Genomic DNA, 20,050 nt, shown 5'->3' with positions numbered 1-20,050 from the left:
TGACCAGGTCAAAAGCATGCTTCATTTTTTAAAGCAAAATCCAAGAGACCTCTGGGGAATCTGGGTATATGAACAAATATTTAGACTGGGAACATTAGTACCAAGTTAGGAGGCAAAAATCTTATGATCCGGAGTTGAAAGGGACCCAGAGGCCATCTTGTCAAACCCCCTCATTTTATAATCAGTAAAGGCTGATGTTCAACAAGCTTACTATGCTCTAGGCATGGTGCCAAGCTCTGAGAAATCAAATACATGCAAAAAAGAAAGACCGTCCTTGCCCTCAGGGAGTTTACATTCTAATAAGTAAGATAATATTATGGGGCCGAGGGAGTGAAAGAGAAATCACTCTGGAAAGACAGAGGAGTGTAGCCTAGTAGACGATGAAGAGATGGCTGTCCTAGGGATTCTCCTTAAATGGAGATTCCAGTAGGAGTCTTCCATCTTCCATTTCCAGGGAGTGAACCATGAACAGAGGGTACTTCCAGGGGAGGGTTCCAGGGATGCAGTGATATTCTAAGGTGAAGAGGCGACTGAACCATGCTGGAGGAAAATGGAGCTAGGATTTACAGAAGAGGAAACTGAGGCCCAGTGAGGATTAAACAACTTGCTCCAGGTCACATAGTTAGTAAATGGCAGGGACAGGATTTACAGGCAGGACACTGGGAATGTTGAGACGATTACTGAGCTCAAAGATATCCCTTAATTGTTGTGGTTCCATCATTGTCATATCTGATTCTTTGTGACTCCGTAGACCATAGCTATCTATGGGGTTTTCTTGGCAAAGATACTGGAGTAGTTTACCATTTCCTTATCCAGTAGATCTTTTTGTCAGGCAATCAGAGGTTAAGTGATTTGCCCAGGGTCACACAGGCTGAGGCTGGATTTGAACCCAGATCTTTAAAGCTCAGATTCCCTACTCTAAGAAATCTTTGTGACTACTGTGGTCCACAGAGACATCTCTTCCTAGGCATGATGAGGAGCTGAACCTCAATTTCTTCATCTGTAAAATGAGCAGACCAGACTAGATGTCTTGTGAGATCCCTTCTGGTCCTAGAGCTGTGAGCTTATTATCAAAGGTGCTCCTTGGATAATGGAATAGGCTTGGTGATCTTTGGGCCAAATATGACTTTTTGTTGGCACAAGATTGACAAGAAAAGTCCCTCCCACAAAGCAGATTGCCACCAATTATGGTTTTTATCCTCTTAAAAGAATTACCTAAAGCACTGAGCAGAAAAGGGTCATGCAGTCAATATGTGTCAAAGGCAAGGCTAGAACCAATGCCTTCCTGAATCCTATCTCCACCAGCTTTACCAGGCTTCCTCTCAGGCTAGTAATTACTTTTTTAATGAATGTATGTTTCATCTTTTCAATTAAACTATCATCACCCAGAGCAGAAGTGATGCTTTAGGCTTCCTAATAATACAGGATCATTGATTTGGAGCTAGAAGGGACCTTTGAGGTCGTTCAATTCAATTTCCCATTTTACAGATGAAGAAACTAAAACCAAGAGGGGTTTGATGATTTTCCTTGGTCACACAAGTGGTAAAGTAATCATGTAGTATGGCAGAGAGAGCACTGGACTGGAATCAGGAAGGCCTGAGTTCAAATTTAGTCTGAGATACTTCCTTAAGTCACTTACTCCTGTCTTCCTCAGTTTCCTCACATGTAAAATGGGGATAAGAATAGCACCTACTTCCTAGTGTTATTAAGAACAAAAAAATGAATTAATATTTGTAAAGTGCTTTGAAACCTTAAAATACCATGTAAATAGGGGCAGGTAAGTGGTTCAGTGGATTCAGAGCCAAGTCTACAGACAGGAGGTCCACAGTTCATATCTGACCTTCAACAGCTTCCTAGACCTTGGGCAAGTCACTTAACCCTCATTGACTAGCCCTTACTGCTCTTCTGTCTTAGAATCAATACTTTGTATTGATTCTAAGACAGAAGGTAAACATTTTAAAAGTACTATATAAAAATTAGTTATTATTTGTATATGAGTATTGTCCTTTTTAAAAAAAAAAACCCTTACCTTCCATCTTGGAATCAATACTCTGTATTAGTTCCAAGGCAGAAGAGCAGTAAGGGCTAGGCAATGGGGGTTAAGTGACTTGCCCAGGGTCACACAGCTGGGAAGTATCTGAGGACAGATTTGAACCTAGGACCTCCCATCTCTAAGCCTGGTTCTCAAGCCACTGAGCCACCCAGCTGCCCCCCCATGAGTATTGTCTTGCTAGATGGCACAATGGGTAGAGTACTAAGACTGAAGTCAGGAAGACTCATCTTCCTGAGGTCAAATCTTGCCTCAGAAGTTTATTATCTGTGTCACCCTGGGCAAATCACTTATCCCTATTTGCCTCAGTTTCCTCATCTGGAAAGAACTGGAAAAGGAAATAGCAAACCACTACAGTATCTTTGCCAAGAAAACCCCAAATGAGGTCACAAAGAGTCACACATGACTGGCATGACAATGACAAAAATTGTATTGCTTGCCAACTTAATGGATAGGGAAGAGACTGAGAGAGAGAGAGAGAGAGAGAGAGAGAGAGAGAGAGAGAGAGAGAGAGTATTTAGAACTAAAAATTAATTTTTTTTAAAGAAAAAATATTATGATGTACCTATGGCAGGATTTGAACTCATGTCTTCCCAACTCTAAGCCCAGCAATCGATCCCCATTCACTACCTCCTCAAGCATCTAAGTATAGAACCTTATACATAACAGACATTCAATAAATATTAATTTATTGCTTGGTTTATTTTGTAGCGAACACAGAGTACATCTCTGAAACTTCTGATTTGGGTCCAAGAACTTGTCTTCATTCTGCTAGCCTCACATTTCTGCTATCGCTATTTTTATCTTAAAAAAAAAAAAAAAAAACCTCAGTCCTTCCTTTTATCACTATTCTTTTGTCCTCTCTCTTTCAGGCCTCCATCTCCTTCTAAGAGATTCTTACAGATTCTGTGATGCTGCTGCCTTGCTTTGAAATACCTTCTTCTTATAGCATCACTGGGTTGGGAAATCAAGGGGCAGGCACTATTGGCACATTGACGGGAGCTCTCAGACTCTTCCTCAGTCTTGGCACCCTCTCCAGCTTCTCTCGTGGTAAGCAGTACCCACATTAAGACATAATCCCAGGGGATGCCAAGACCGCCGGGAATAAAACCTCTGATAATCTCCACCTTTCTGGAGTTCAAAGGAAACAGAAATGCTCTTGAGTCAGAGGGAATCTGTCCAGCCTCTTATCGCTATCCAGTGTTGGTAGTAACACAGCTGTTTACAGATCTGGGGAGAGATTAGTGTCAGATGGAGAGAAGCTTTTTGCTAATAGTGTGCTTTCTTTCTATGTATGTGCCTGTGTGTTTGTGTGTGTGTGTGTGTGTGTGTGTGTGTGTAATTGTAAACATTGTGCTTTATTCAACAAGGAAAGCCACTTGACTCAAGCCACACTTGATATTGGTTCACTTTGATGGTTTATACCAACTGTTTGAAATAACTGAAGAGGCAAAAAAAAAAAAAAAATCCCAGATGGTTGGCTTGGGGGATTCCTTTTCCCATCTGGGGCTGTGTTGTAATGGAAAAAGTGCTGAACTTGGAATTATAAAAACAGAATTTAAAGCCCACCTCTGCCTCGTACTACCTTTGTGACTTTGGATAAGTCATTTGCGTTCGTAAGTCTCTGGCATCCAATTTCTTCCTCTATAATATTTAAGTTGGACAAGATTGGACTAAATCTAAAGTCTCTTCTAGTTCTTGATCCTTGTAGGCTAAGAATCTCCTTGGGGTTCCAATTTTGGAACCCCAAGGAGATTCTTAGCCTACATCTTTGATTCTTGTGGGATGAGAGTTTGGAGCATAACTAAAACCAAGATGCCATCACCAACTTGGAAGACACCAGCCCCTATCATTCTTCTGCCTTGGAACCAATACATAGTACTGATTCTAAGGTGGAAGGTATGGTTGTTGTTAGGACCTGCAGCCAGGAGACTGGAGGACCAGAACACAAATGGATGTTCTACGTTGGTACTCAAAGAGGATCAAAATAACATCACTAGGTAATGTCTTTTGACGCACACAGAAATTAGATGGAAGTGAGGCAGAATTGCACAGTCACTGACCTCATTTTCTCTTCCAAAGTCATCAAAGTCCAGTGGCAAGACAAAAGTTAAGACAATTGGTGATGGTGCATTGGTCTACCACATGGTCAGAAGCAGTCTTTTTCCATTGACCGTGTGGTCAGAATTTATCTATGTCTAGGACTCAGTGATGGCAAACCTTTTAGAGACCAAGTGCCCAAACTATACCCTCCCACCACATGTGAGCTGTCCCCTTACCCCAGGCAGGAGAGGGAGGAAGCATTCTGATTGGGTTGCTGGGCAGAGAGGCGAGTGAAGTGAAAAATGTCCTCAAGCACAGTGGAAAGAGAGAAGAGAGCATCCCCCTCTGGCATGTGTGCCATAGGTCTACCAACACGGGCCTAGGACCTTTTTCCTGTGTTTTTGACTAAGGATGAAGGACTCTCACTCCCATTAGTTGACACCATGCAACTAATTGGATGTGGAAGACAAGGGAGAGGGAACAGTCAAGAAAGTGAAGCTTTGAATCAAGGATATAAAGTTGTGAACGTGAGTGACTGGGAGGGTGACATGTAATCAACAGAAACAGAGTTTTCAGGATGGGCAAATTTCCTGAGGAAGATGATGAGTTTAGTGTTGCACAGATTGAGATGGAGCTGCCTTCAAGGATCTCCAGATAGAAATATCCAATGTTTAATTGAGGCAGGTCTGGAGTTCAATAGAAAGAATAAGGCTAGATGCATAAATTTGGGAGTTGTTGGGAGATGATGACTGAATTCAAGAGAATAGATGAGATCATAATATCTTCAATCCAGGTATTTTCTCTGGCCTCCTATCTATTCCGCAATATAGACACTCCATCTTGGACTCCAGGCATTTTCTCTGGCAGTCCCTCATGCCTGGAAAGCTTCCCTTATTCATCTCTGCCTACTGATCCTCCTGCCTTTCTTCAAGTTCCAACTAAAATCCCATCTTCTACAGGAAACTTTATCTAATCCTTCTTCTTTAAAAAAAATAACAATAATAAATCATATCTTCCACTCAGAATCAATACTATATATTGGTTCCAAGGCAAAAGAGTGGAAAGGGGTAGTCCATGAGGGTGAAGTGACTTGCCCAGGGTCACACAGCTGGGAAGTGTCTGAGGCCAGATTTGAACCCCAGACCTCTCATCTCTAGCCCTGGCTCTCTAGCCACTGAACCAGGTAGCTTCCCCAACCAATTCATCTCAGTCCTAGTATCTTCCCTCTATTAATTATTTCCTACTTATTCTGCACAAAGCTTACTTGTGCATAATCACTTGCTTGTTGTCTTCCCTCAACAATTAGATTGTGAGTTCCTTGAGGGCAAGGACTCTATCTTCTGCCTCTTTTTGAATCCCCAATGCAAAGCATAGTGCCTCTGACATAGGAGAACCTTAATAAATGTTTATGGATTGGTTGATTGAGATTATCAAGAGAGAGAAGGCAGAAAGAAAAGGTCAAAAAGGGAACCTTGAGAGAGACTCACTCTTGGGTTCGTTTTCTTATCATGGTATAAGTAAATCATGGGATCATACATAGGTCTAGTGTTGGAAAGATCATTTCAGCATAGACTTAGAGGCAGAAAGAAAGAACCCCAGAGGCCATCAAGTCCAACCTGCTCATTTTATTTTTTTTTAAACCCTTAACTTCTGTGTATTGGCTCCCAAGTGGAAGAGTGGTAAGGGTGGGCAATGGGGATCAAGTGACTTGCCCAGGGTCACACAGCTGGGAAGTGTCTGAGGCCAGATTTGAACCCAGGACCTCCCGTCTCTAGGCCTGACTCTCAATCCATTGAGCTACCCAGCTGCCCTCCCCCCCGCTCATTTTACAAAAGAATAAACTGAGGCCCAGTGACTTGCCCAACATCAAACAAGTAAAGTATCAAAGAAGAGATTTGAATGCCGTTTTAGTGCTCTTTTCAAAAAATCACACACGCACAAATTACTTCAAGTACAACAAGCAAGGCAGAGGTATTACGGCATAGTAAATATAGGGCTGAGCTTAAAGTTGGGAAGACCCAGGTTCAAATCCTGCCTTTGACACTACTTGACTATATGACCTTGGGCAAGTCACTTAACTTTCCAGTATTTCAGGCAGCTCTTTAAGACTGTAAATTCAAAGCACATACTAACCTACATTAGTGAAAGGAGTTTCCTCACCAGAAAACTACTCCTTATCTCCATCAGAATGTTCTTTGTATCCCTAGCACAACATTTCCTTATTAATTGACCATCCATAACCCTATGTGAAAGGCTCTGAGGATACAGAAATTAAAAATAGCACCGATCCCTTCTCCACCTTCATCAACCCCACCATGGGTCCACCTTTAGGGCAAGAAGGACAGCTGACCTAATGGCAACCCTTTTCCACTAAGACGCTAATTTCACCAGAATGCTTTGGGTCCTTGATGGGTTACTTCCCCAGCGGCTCTTGGAGCATCTACAGCTCATCCCTCCTATTCCGCAGGCCCTTCGGGTGTGGAGCTGCACCATATTGTCACGTGGGGTGTTTTTAGGGAGATAAAACAGGTGCCGCGCTCTGGGCCGCCTGGGAAATCAGGATCCTGGTCACCATTAAGGCCACCGGTGTCCGGCTGATGCGAGCCCACAAAAACAAGAGGGGAAAAGCCATGAGTTTCTGAGCACTTATTTATTTAAGGAGCCTCCAAGTCATTGGAGAAATGTTTCCAAGCACTGGCCGGAGCTCCCCACTGCTGAAGGATCTCATTGTCTTGGGGTCACGCTTGGCTGTGAATGGGAACCCTCGGGGTGGGGATGGAATGCGAGAGCAAACCACGGTGGAAAAGGATTTGGGGTTTGCACGGCTGGTGTTTCGAGCTTAAACCATCTTCCTATTCTGCGCGTCACGTTTCCAAAGCTGCAAATGGCAGTGAGCGATTCGTTCCCACTGTTGAAAGGACCCTGATGAAAGAGGCAAAATCTATGCCAGACACGAGGCCGCTCGAGGTAGCTCAGCAGCCCATCACATGTGGAAGGTTGCTTTTGCCTTGCCTCACACCTCTGGTTTTTAATGCATTCCTCCTCCACTATTGCCAAGTTGCAAATAGAAGATATACAGTGAACAGAGCCCAGGTCGGAGGACTTGGGTTCAAATCCCACCTCTATCACAGACTAATGTGACATCAGGTAAATCCCTTCCCATCTCTGGGTCTCGGGTACATCATCTGTAAAATGAGGAGGTTGGGGGGCAGCTGGGTGGCTCAGTGGATTGAGAGCCAGATCTAGAGGTTCAAATCTGGCCTCAGACACTTTCTAGCTGAGTGACCCTGAGAAAGTCACTTAACCTCTATTGTCTAGTAGCCCTTACCACCCTTCTGCCTTGGAGCCAATACACATTATTGACTCCAAGACAGAAGGTAAGGGTTTTTAAAAAAATAATAAAATAAAAAAATAAAAATAATAAAATAAAATAAAATAAAATAAAATAAAATAAAATAAAATAAAATAAGGGGGTTAGACTAGACCTTTAAGGTCCTTTCAGAGCTTAAATCTCAAATCTTATGTTCATGTCATTTCATCTCTGTGAGCCTTGGTTTCCCCTTTTATAAACCAATAAGAGAGGGCAGTGTAGCTTCCAAGTTCCCTTTCCAGTCCTAAACTAATAATCTAGACCATGGATTTTAAGGGGAAATTCTCAGTATGGAAATTCCTGCTCCCAAAGCAGTTAGGCAATTTCTAGACTTAAAGACTTTCCTGAGAGATGATACGGTTCACCCATGGTTAATGATTCAGAACATTGGACGTGGAGTCAAAAAGACTCATCTTCCTGAGTTCAAGTGTGTGATCCTGGGCAAGTCACTTGACTCTGTTTGCCTCAGTTTCCTCATCTGTAAAGTGAGCTGGAGAAGGAAATAGCAAACCACTCTAGTATCCCTGCCAAGAAAACTCCAAATGGGGTCACAAAGAGCTGAACTCAACTAAAATGAATGAATAGCAACAACAATGAGTCAGAGGCAACATTTGGATCCCATCCTCTCTGACTCCCAGGCGAACTCTCTATGCGATCCTCATGTTTATCGAATATGAACACTGAAACTCCATTCTTGGGAGCAGCTAGGTAGCTCGGTGAATTGAGAGCCAGATCTAAAGATGGGAGGACCTGGGTTCAAATCTGAACTCAGACATTTCCTAGCTGTGTAACCCTTAAGTCACTAAATCCCTGTCACCTAGCTCTTACTGTTCCAGTTAGTATTGGAACTAATACACTGAATTGATTCTAAGACAGAAGGTAAAGGTCTGGAAAAACTTTTTAAAAAATTTAAAAAAAAAAAGAAAGTCCATTCTTTAAGTCACCAGAAATCATGAATAAAAGATCAGGAGATAGAAGAAACCTTATGGATCTTATACAATCTCCCATCTTACAGAAGAAAAAACTGAGACCCAGAATGGGGAAGAGCCTGGATCAAAGTTCTCCTGGTAGCAAATAACAGAACTAAGTTTAAAATCCAGGTCCCTCGATGTAGACTCTAAGCGATCACCAATGCAAATATTAATAATATGGAAATAGACCTGGATCCATGACACATGTAAAACCCAATGGAATTGCTCATTGGCTACGGGAGAGAGGTGGGAGGAGGAGGGGAGGGAAAGAACAAGAATCATGTAACCATGGGAAACTATCCTAAATTAATTAATTAAATAAAATTTTTTAAATTAAAAAAAAATCCAGGTCCCTAATCTCAAATTCCAGTCTTCTTTCCACCACTCTAATATACTACTACAAAGTCTGGCTTAAGACTTTGTTCTTAACATTATCCACAAAAAAAAGATTTTTCTAGGCAAACACAAAATATTAAATATAGTCTAGGCAGGAAAGCAGCTATTGTTTTCAGGCACATTGGTAGCACCTTTTTTTTTTTTTCTCACCATCTAAATTAAAGATGCTTTCAAGGGTAGGAATCTGTCAGTCTCTTCCTTGTATCTCTCACCCTTCTCAGCCTAGAAGTGGTCTCATGCTAATAGGAATTCAATAAACCTTTAGTGATTCATTCATTTGCCTCCAAACTCTTGTCTGTTAACACATGATAATTACAAATGAGATTCATCTATTTGTTAAAGAGGGCCTAGGAGCAAGGTTTGCCAATGCTTTGCTAGTCTAGAGTTATTAACGCACATGAAAGTAATAAAGCTGCTTTTCCCTTAAAAATATTCCAAAATTCAGACCTTTCTCTAAGACTCCAGGGCTCCAGAGGAACTCTTATTAACTTACCAATTCAGATGGGTCTTCACCCTCTTAATCCAAGTTCAAATAAAATCAAGAAATAGTCACTGAGAACCTTCTATGAACAAAGCATCCAATCTGATGCTATATGAAGGAAATGCAGAAAGGTCTTGTTCCTTCCCCTAAAAGAGCTTGTGCTCTAGCTATATGTGAATTAGAAACTAAAGGAGTGCCATCCATTGGAGAATGGCTAAACAAATAATGGCATATAAATATAAACAATGGAATATCTTTGTGCCATAAGAAACAAGGGTGATGGTTTCTGAAAAACCCTGGAAGATTTGCATGAACTGATACAAAGTGAAGTGAGCAGGATCAGAAAAGCAACATGTATAACAACAGCAACAAACCACTGTTTTTATTTTTTAAACCCTTACCTTCTGTCTTGATGTCAATTCTAAGAGTGGCAAGGATAGGCATTTGGGGTTAAGTGACTTCCTCAGGGTTACACAGCTAGAAAGTATCTAATGTCAGATTTGAACCCAGATCCTCCCAATTCCAGGGCTGGTGCTCTATCCACTATGCTACCTAGCTGCCTCAACTTTAATAAATTCTAATCAATTAAATGACCAACCATTCCACAGGGCCAATGATGAAGCTTGCTACCCATCTCCTGATAAATAAGAGATGGACTCAAAGTGCATAATTAGAGAAATACAGAGAGAGTGGCAAAGATAGTAAGATGAATATAGATAACAATATATAGATTAAAGATATAGATACCAATGGATATAGATATAGATATAGGTATAGGTATAGGTATAGGTATAGATGTAGACATAGACATAGATATAGATATATTTGTACAACATGACCAATGTATTTGTTTTGCTTAACTGTGCATATTTGTTATCAAGATTTGGTGGGGAGTTTTTTGGTCTATCAGTGTGAAAAGGACAGGAGAGAAAATGAATGTGTGTTAACTGAAAAATAATTTTTAAAACAGTTCAAAACAACAATAAAGAAACTATCTCACAGGTGCTCATCTCTGACTATTCTGTGCAACTCCCCGCTTTCCCCTAAATTTCCAGCAGCAGATGCACCCATCATTTTGGGGGCCTTCTTCATATTTTCTTACAATTGTTTGGATTACCAATAATGTCCATGAACTGCTTACTGACCATCATCTTCATCATCATTATTTCCAATTCTTGTTATTATTTCACAATCTTATTATTATGTAACCCAGTCCTTTTTTTTCTGGTCAAGCATTTCTCTGATAACATTCTTTGAAATTTTTGCCTGTGTTGCTGCCCACTTATACCGCTGGTGTGCTTTTGATTTTTCGTTGCCCTCTGGGAGATCTTCAATTTCACTTTTTTGGCGATACTCATATCCCATGATTCAAAACTATGTAAAGTTAGTGGAAGAATCCTGGCATAAAAAACATGTCGTCGTTTTAGGAAGGATCTTAAGATTATTAAAAGATGCCCAATTTCCCAAGAGTGATAAATCCCACTCTCCTCTTCTTGTTCACCTGAAGTTCTAGGATTGTTTTTCTGGTAAACATTCTAATAGATGGGTTTGAGAGGTTGTCCTTCCTCAGAATCACAGAATTTCAAGGTTATCTATTTCATGCAACCCATGTCCCAAAATGAATCCTCACTACAACAAACCTGACAAGTTGTGATCTAATCTCTGATCACTTTCTGAGGTTACTTATTCCACAGTTCTAATTTCAAAATGCTGTATTTCTTATCCAGTACCAGATTGTTTTGATGATTACTACTTTGTAATATATTTTGAAATCTGAAACTGCTAGACCACCTTACTTAACATTTTTTCACTTATTTCCTTGATTTCTTGACCTTTTATTCTTTCAGATGAATTTTGTTGCTAATTTTTTTCTACCTCTATAAAATAATCCTTGGTTAGTCTGATTGATACAACACTTGAGTAAGTAAGCTTGGCCTACCCATTAGCAATTATATTTCTCCAATTATTTTGATGTCTGCATTTGTGTGAAAAGTATTTTGTAATTATGTTCAGAATCTCTAGGTTTGTATTAGCAGGTAGACTCTCAAATATTTTGAATTATCTGCATTTATTCTGAATGTAATCTGTCTATTTCTTCCTGCTGGGTTTTGTTGATAGTATGTAAAAATGCTGATGATTTACGTGGGTGTATTTTATAGCCTGCAACTTTGTTGAAGTTGCTAATTGGTTTAACTAGTTTTAAGTTGATTCTTTTAGCTCCCTAAGTACATTATCATATCATCTGTAAAGAATGATGATTTTGTTTCCTAATTGCCTAATTTTATTCCTTCAATTATTTTTTCTTGTCTTATTGCTATAGCTAGCAGTTCTAGCACAATATTAAATACTAGTACTAAAAATGTGCATCTTTGCTTTACTCCTGATCTTATTGGGAATGCTTCAAGTTTATCCCTAATGCTTGATATTGGTCTTAGATAAATATTACTTATCATTTTAAGAAGACTCCATTGATTCCTATGCTTTCTAATGTTTTTAATAAGAATAGCTATTATATTTTCTCAAAGACTTTTCTTGTATCTATTGATATAATCATATAATTTTTTGTTGTTATTGTTATTATTATTGTCAACTGCACTGTCATTTTCCTAATATTGAGCCAGCCCTTTATTTCTGATCAATTCATTCTTTAAGATAAATTATTTTGTTTCCAATTAGCTTTTAATCTACGCTTGCATGGCCCTTTATTAAGTGTAATTTTTATTGCATTATGATATGAAAAGAAAGCATTTAGTATTTCTTCTTTTCTCCATTTGGTGGTCAGATTTTTATGTCCTAATACATTTTTGTGAAGGTGCTATGTACATCTGAAAAAGTCATACTTTTTCCTATGACCATTCAGTCTTCTCCAGAGGTCCATCATATCTAACTTTTCTAAGATTCTGTTCAACTCCTTGACTTCTTTTTTATTTATTTTGTGGTTAGATTTATCTAGCTCAGACAGTAGAAAGTTGAGGTCACCTAATAATACAGTTTTACTGTCTATTTCCTCCTATGATTCATTGAACTTTTCCTTTAAGAATTTGAATGCTATTCCATTATATGTTTCGTTTACTATTTAGTTATGTTTAGTATTGATATTACTTCATTGCCAATTGTTCCTTTTAAAAAGATATGACTTCCCTGCTTATCTCTTTTAACTAGGTCTATTTTTACTTTTGCTTTGTCTCAGAGCATGATTGCCACATACACATTTTTTACTTCATTTACTTCAGCTGACATATAATTGAATCTGCTTTAGTCTTATTTTAACCCTCTATGCTCATCTCTGTTTCAAGTGTGTTTCTTGTAAACAACATATTGTTGAATTCTGGTTTCTAATCCATTCTGCTATTCACTTCTGTTTTATGGGTGAGTTCATTCATTCACATTCACAGTTATAATTACTAATTGCAATTATTTCCATCCTACCTTCATTTGTTTATCCTTCTCTCTTTCTCTCTTTCTATTCCATCCCTCCTCTAAAGTCTGTTTTGCTTCTGATCATTACTAGGTTGTCTGACTCCCAATCCAGTGTTATTTCTACTATATTTCACTGGATGTGCAACTCTGAAAGCTCCACCCTCCTTAATTCAACCCAAAATCATATACCTTTTTAAAAAAAACTACCAATATCACACTATTGTCTCATATTGCAATTGCAATTTACTAAAACCAATCTATATTTTTTTCCAGAAAAAAAAAATGTCACCAAATCAAGTCTCCTCCTGTCTATACTGGTGAAGCTGATTTCTTGTACCCACTAGATAAAATGACATTTATCCCTGTTGAATTTCATCTCCTTAGAGTCAGTTCAGTGCTTTTTTAATCTGTCAAGATCTCTTTGGATCCTGCCTGTCATTGGGTGTGATAGCTATCCCTCCTAGCTTTCAGTCATCTGAAGATCTGATAAGGGCACCATCTATGCCTTTATCTGACCACACAGCATAATACAGTCAAGAGACAGTCTTCATTAACTTGATTTTTCCTGAGCTGCCAGATTTTTAAACACAATTATATCTGTGGCTACATCTGTCATAGAATCTTCTATTATTTTAACATGTGCTAAAGAAACCTTGTTTGAAGGGAATTTTTAAGACTATTTTGTTTTACTCAGAGAAATGCTTTAAGAAAAATGATCAACGCATGGGATGTCCTATCTTTGTACATTTCAACATGAGTTAGAAGGTGAGGTCTACCATAGTAAGCCACCAATGTAGACATCATTTAATTCTTCCAATCATATTTCAACTCAATTATCAACAAAAGCCAGGCATTGAGAGAACCAATAGTTAAACCGATATCTGTAGACAGGCTCATAGCATTTAGCCCAGTGCTTTATATATAATAAGCACTTAATAAATGTTAGTTGACTGACTATGTGATTCTTTTCATCCTCCATCCCCTTTTCTACCATTTTGCCACTGACCCAGCATGAAAAGTGAGAGGCTATGCAGAAGCTAGGACCATTTTTATAAAGACAATTCTTTCTGTTTTATCAAAGGCAGTATGGCAGAGGGATGGAGAATTGCCTCCCAGTCATGAGTCAAGTGTGTACCTAAAACATTAAGTTATCCAGGGTCATTAAATCAGGGTACACAAAAGGATGAATGTATAAAAAGACAGAAAAGATCAGAAGGAAGCAAGCTGCAAGGAGCTTTAAATGCCAAACACATGAGTTTATATTTGATGCTAGAGGTAACATAACAGGGAGTTACTGGAGTTTATAGGGCAAGGGAGTGACAAGAATTAATGAATAAGTAGGAAAGGAGGAAGGACAAAAAAGGAAAAGAAATGGATGAGTAGGTAAAAGAAACAAAAAAAAGAATTAATCATTAAAGATGTTTTCTCAGGATTCCTCCTATAAGCCAGGAACTGTGCTATAGGCACTGAAGATGCAAACTGCCCCGACTGGCAGTGGTTTTAGTAATTCACTTTTGTGAGTCAGTTTCCTTCCTTTATAAGGTTAATCTCGGAGGTCCTGCCCAACTCAGTGGTCTTACCTCCATGATCCTCCTCCAAAGCTTTGTGATACATAGATTTGAGAGCTTTGTTCCAAAGCAGTTTCAGAAATTTGAGTATCTCTTAAATGCCTGCTGTGTGAGCAGCACCATTTTAGACCCAAAAGATGATATAAGAGAAAGAGATGGCATGAGGTCGAACCTTCACCAAGGCTATTTCAAAACCTCTTGATGTTGTTCAGTCATGTTTCATTCTTTGTTGTCATTCAGTTGTGTCAGACTCTTCATGACCCCATTTAGGGTTTTCCTGGCAGAGAGATACCAGAGTGGTTTGACATTTCCTTCTCCAGCTCATTTTACAGATGAGGAAACTAAGGCAAATAAGTTGAAGTGACTTCTCTAGGGTTACCCAGCCAGAAATGCCTGAGGCTGAGTTTGAACTCAGGAAGCTGAATCTTTCTGACTCCAGGCCCCATGCTCTATCCACTTCACAGCTTCCCATGCCATTAGCAAACTCAGATCAGGTGTAGGATTCTCAACAGGCCTAACTGGATCAGCTGAGCACTAATTTGCTTTCAGTTTTCTCCTTCACATTCTACCCCAGACAGACAGTATGGCCTAGATAGAGTGCTGGCCTTGGAGCCAGGAAGACTGAGCCTTTGTACAAGTACAACCTCTAACTGAAACTAGCTGTGTGATTTTGAACAAGTAATTTAACCTCTCAGCACCCTTGGACCACTCTCTACGACTTTCTAAGCTGGAGAGCAGGTGCTGATTTACATTGATGGAAGGAACTTTCTCACTGAGAGTCCCTTATACCAAAAAATCTACAGGGCCAGTCTTAAAAATAGGAATGGTAATAATAACTCTCCCCCAGCCTGCTAGGGAGAAGGGGAAGGAAAAAAAACATGCCTGCTAATGGTTTTGACAGACAGTCCAAAAACAATAAGTTTGCTGTCCAATGGGATTCTCCAAGTCGGAAAGATCAAGCTGGAATGGCTAAGTGGATTAATTGGTATTTATAACAACATTCCAAGCTCCAGAGCCCAGGCTGCCTCTCGTCCATGGCCCTCCCAAAGCTGGATTGGGCAACTTTAATAAACAAAGACATGGGCTTGGCCTCCATGCCAAAGATGGGCTACTGTTGTTTTTCCACTGCGGTCATCAATTAAATGATTAAATAATGGATGAGCTGGCAGAGTTCAACTTTCATCTCCAGATTCCAAAGACAGGGTGACTGCACGCATAATAGTGTGGGATTTATTGTTTTAATTTACCCCCACCCCTATCCATGTATGTGTGTGTTTATCTAAGCATTCATATCTCTGAGAATAGGGCCATTGGACAAGATTATCTCTATGCATCACGCATACACGCACTCACAGAGTTTGTCATTCCTGCCATCTTTCTGTGTTTCTTCTCCCAATTAGGTAATGAACTTAGGAAACAACACACAGGGAAATGGATCCTGCCTGGAGAGAAATGGATTTAATCATTTGGATTAGACCACTAGGGCCTTTGAATCCTGCCTTTGTCATTAATGCTTTGTCCAATGATGAAGGAGTCCAAGGCCACTTGGGGGAGATAAGAGTCCCTACCCCTAGGACCAGAGAGAACTACCCCAGGCATCTGATTTCAACAGCTAAAAGAGCCCCTCTAAGGAATGCTTGATTCCAAAGGTCATGAGATTTTACTTTTCTATACCTCAGTTTCCTCATCTGTAAAATGAGAGTTTAAGACTTGCTGATCTCTGAGCCCACTTCCAGATCTAAATCTAGAATCCTGTCCTAAAGAGTTCCCAGGGATCATTAGTGATCACCCAATCCAGCTCATATTAGGAAAATGAGGGGACTGACTTGCCCAAGAACACACAGCTACCAAGTGTCTGAGACAAGATACAAACTCAGATCTTCTTAGCTCTGGGTCCAATGTTCTATCCACTGAACCACCTAGCTGCCTAGTCCTCCCATGGTGGAGTAAATGAGGTAACCGTGTGAATAAGGCATAGTACTGATGTTGGGAGATTATAATTATCACCCAACGTAGCCTTTTTCACTAGGACAGGAAGGAAAAGTGAAGGAAGGACTAGAGAACAAAGCATATGTATCCTACCTAATAAGTCCTCTTGTGTAGTGAGCATTTTGAGAGTCTGCTTTTCTCTTTCTATCCCCAGCCCTTAGCACAGTGCCTGGCACATAGTAAATCCTTAATAAATGGTTGTTGACAGACTTAATGACTGGTCATAGAACTCAAAAGCTGGAAGGTTCATCAGAAACCATCTCATCCCAAACTTCATATTACAGATCAGGAAACTGAGTCATAGAGAGTTAAAATGACTTGGCTGAGGTTTGGAGGAGAGAAGACTAAGAGGGATAGAATGTGAGCTGTCTTCATGTAGTTGACCATCACTTTCTACTTTACCTCCAAGAGCAGACCAGTCACAAAGGGGACAAGTGCAAAGAGGCAGGTCAAGGGTTGATATTGAGAAGAACATCTCCATTTAGAGCTATCAAAAAGCAAAATGGGCTTCCTCAGAAGATGGTGAATTTCCCCTCAATGGGGATCTTTGAACAAAGACTAGAGGACGATTAGTAGGGAGTATTTCTGCTCAGATGGGACTCAGATGGCCAAGGACCCTTCCAATACCAAGAATCCAAGATTATTCGATTCTTTTACAAGACTGATGCAAGGTTATTTTTTAAACTAGAATTAGCGAGGACCCTTAGGCTCATAAAACTGGATGTTCAATCTCCCAGAGTGGGCCAATTAAAAATGGCACCAAAGTAAACCAAACACCACTTCATTGTTGGGTCAATTTGCCAACAATTGCCAGTCCCAATATAACAAACTCCCAGCTAAGTGGCTCAGTGGGTTGAGAGCCAGACCTAGAGATGAGAGGTCCTGGGTTCAAATTTAGCCTCAGATACTTCCTAGCTGTGTGACCCTGGGCAAGCCACTTCATCCCCATTGCCTAGCCCTTACCACTCTTCTGCCTTGAGACTGAGACACAGTTTTGATTCTTAGATGGAAGGCAAGGATTTTTTTAAATATAAATTATAGACATATGCATATAGACATATATACTTATAAAATACATGTGTATACACATATATACGTATATACACACACGTGTTGCATGTGTGTGTGCATATATAAGTATAAATAATATGAACTCTCAGGGAGGAAACTCCTTTAATCAATGCCGAATGGCACCTTCTTTGCAAGTAGGATTCTGTGATTTCGTTTCCAGGGATCTTAGAGATAATATAATCTAGTCCACATAAAGAAACTAATGAGGAAACCAGGGTATTGTCTTTTTTAAAGCTCTTTCCTTCTGTCTTGGAATCTATACTAAGTATCAGTTCTAAGGCAGAAGAGTGGTAAGGGCCAGACAAGGGGGTTACACAGCTAGGAAATATCTGAGGTCAAATTTGAACCCAGATCCTCCTGATTCTAAGTCTGATTCTCAATCCACTGAGCCACCCAGCTGGTCCTTGAGGTATAGTCTTAGAGAGCTGCCTGGGGCTCTGACAGGTAAGTGACTAGTCTGGCCCCCTAGATATTGAGTTTTAACTGATTCCTCCTGTCTATGTCTGGGAGCATACATTGAAGAGACGGTGCCAATCTGCATTAGCGAAGGGAATTTCCTCATCAGGGAGTTCCTCATACTGGTCAAACCACAGATCCGGTCCTCCTCCTTTTCCCTGCATGAGAAGTGAGCGAGTGGCAGAACCAGAGAGCCAGGCAAAAAGGCCAAGAAGGAGAGAAGGGAAGGGAGACACACAGCACAAAAGATCTCTCCTGGGTCTGCCACCCCCAAAGCCAAATAGTCTGGGCTCTTGGCTCCCCACTGCACAATGTGGCATGGACCTTGAGAAGGCCCAGCTGTGGAGTCTGAGGCTCTCCCCTACCTTCAAACCTCTGTCTGCTCACGGCTGGTAGCTGCCTCCCTAAAAAGCAAGCCCTCCCTCTGTCACCGTCCCAAAGAAAGGGCACAAGCAGAGACCCATCCCCCAGAATGCCGACAAGCTCTTCCCCTGTGGGCCCCAAGTGGGCCTCAGATGAGGACCCTCTGGCCGAGGCTCTGGTCCCTCTCCTGCCTCCCCTGCTGCGGAGCCTCCTGTACACCAGACTCTCCATTAAACCCCTTGGACGCTTCCAGAGGGAGTTCCTTCAGTCCTCCCAATGGCGCTGCCAAGGTCGTGAGAACCAACAAGAAGCTCCTGGAAGTCAGACCTTGGCTGGAGGAGAAGAGGAGGAGGAGGGCAAGAGACAACTGCAGCCAGCTCGTGGTGGGCCCAGCCTGGAGGTTATTAGAGCAATCTGAAGTCTTAAAGAGCCAGTCCCAGCTTTCCAGATCTGCTTTAGATTTCCAACTCTCCAACCGAAAGGCATTCCCTTAAGATCAACAATAAGAATACTACAAAGGTCCTTCCTTGGATGTTAGGTGCATAAGTAGAAGAATGGCATTCCCAGCCTCTAGTCTCTCCCCTCCATCTTCCACACAGGGGCCAAAGGGCTGACCTTGACCACTTTCTGGCTTTAAAATCTTCAGGAATTCCTATTGCCTGTAAGATTAAATAACAAGGGGGCAGCTAAGTGGCTCAGTGGATTGAAAGCCAGGCCTAGAGACAAGAGATCTTGGGTTCAAATCTGGCCTCAGACACTTCCTAGCTGGGTGACCCTGGGCAAGTCACTTAATCCCCATTGCCTAGCCCTTACCACTCTTCTGCCTTGGAACCAATACATAGTGTTGATTCTAAATTAAAAAGTAAGAAATCTTTCATCTGGGCTTTAAGGCACTCAGAAGTCTGGTTCCGACTGAGCTTTTGGGGCCAACTTCACTTAGCTGATTTCAGCCCTTCAGGAATTATACATTCAGGCTATATTTGACCACTTAGCCATCCTCTGAACTTGAGATTCCAAAAAACATTTATTAGGCACCTCCTGTGTGCCAGGTCCTTTGTTAGGCATTGGGGATCCAAAAAGAAGAAGAAAGAGAGAGACAGAGAGAGAGACACAAAGAGAGAGAGAGAGAGAGAGAGAGAGAGAGAGAGAGAGAGAGAGAGAGAGAGAGAGAGAGAGAGAATGAGAGAGAGAGAGAATGGGGGAGAGAGAGAGACACAGAGACACAGAGACACAGAGAGACACAGAGAGAGAGAGAAACCATTTCTGAACTCTTTGGCTGTATTTCTGACTTCTCACCCAGGAACCTCCTTCTCCCATGTTAGCTCTTTTCTGCCATTGGTGAATTCCATCACAGGCCTCCATTTGGGGGATAGGCCTAGGCTGACCATACTTCCTTCTCCTTCCAGAAGAACCACTGACTGGGAACTGTTCCACAATGTCCTCATACACTCTTTCTCCTTCTCTGCCTCACTCTTCCTCTTCAGTTCCTTTTTATGGTTTGTCTTCCCCATTCAAATGTAAGCTCCTTGAGGGAAGAATTGTTGTTCTTTTTTTCCCCTCTTTTTAAATTTGTATCCCCGGTTTATAGCTGGCACATCTTGTTGTTGTTCAACTGTTTTTTCCAGTCGTATCTGACTCTTCATGCCCCCATTTAGGGCTTTCTTGGCAGAAATAATAGAGTGGTTTGCCTTTTCCTTCTCCAGCTCATTTTTACATATAAGGAAACTGAGGCAAACAGAGTTGAGTGTCTTGCCCAGGGTCACACAGCTAAGATAGTGGAATGGTTTGCCATTTCCTTCTCTAGTTCATTTGATAGATGAGGAAACTGAGGCAAATAGGGTTAAGTTACTTGCCCAGGGTCACATGGCTAGT

The sequence above is a fragment of the Gracilinanus agilis genome, chromosome 4 (genome assembly GCF_016433145.1).
Source record: "Gracilinanus agilis isolate LMUSP501 chromosome 4, AgileGrace, whole genome shotgun sequence".
NCBI lineage: Eukaryota > Metazoa > Chordata > Mammalia > Didelphimorphia > Didelphidae > Gracilinanus > Gracilinanus agilis.
Note: the sequence above shows the minus strand (reverse complement) of the source record.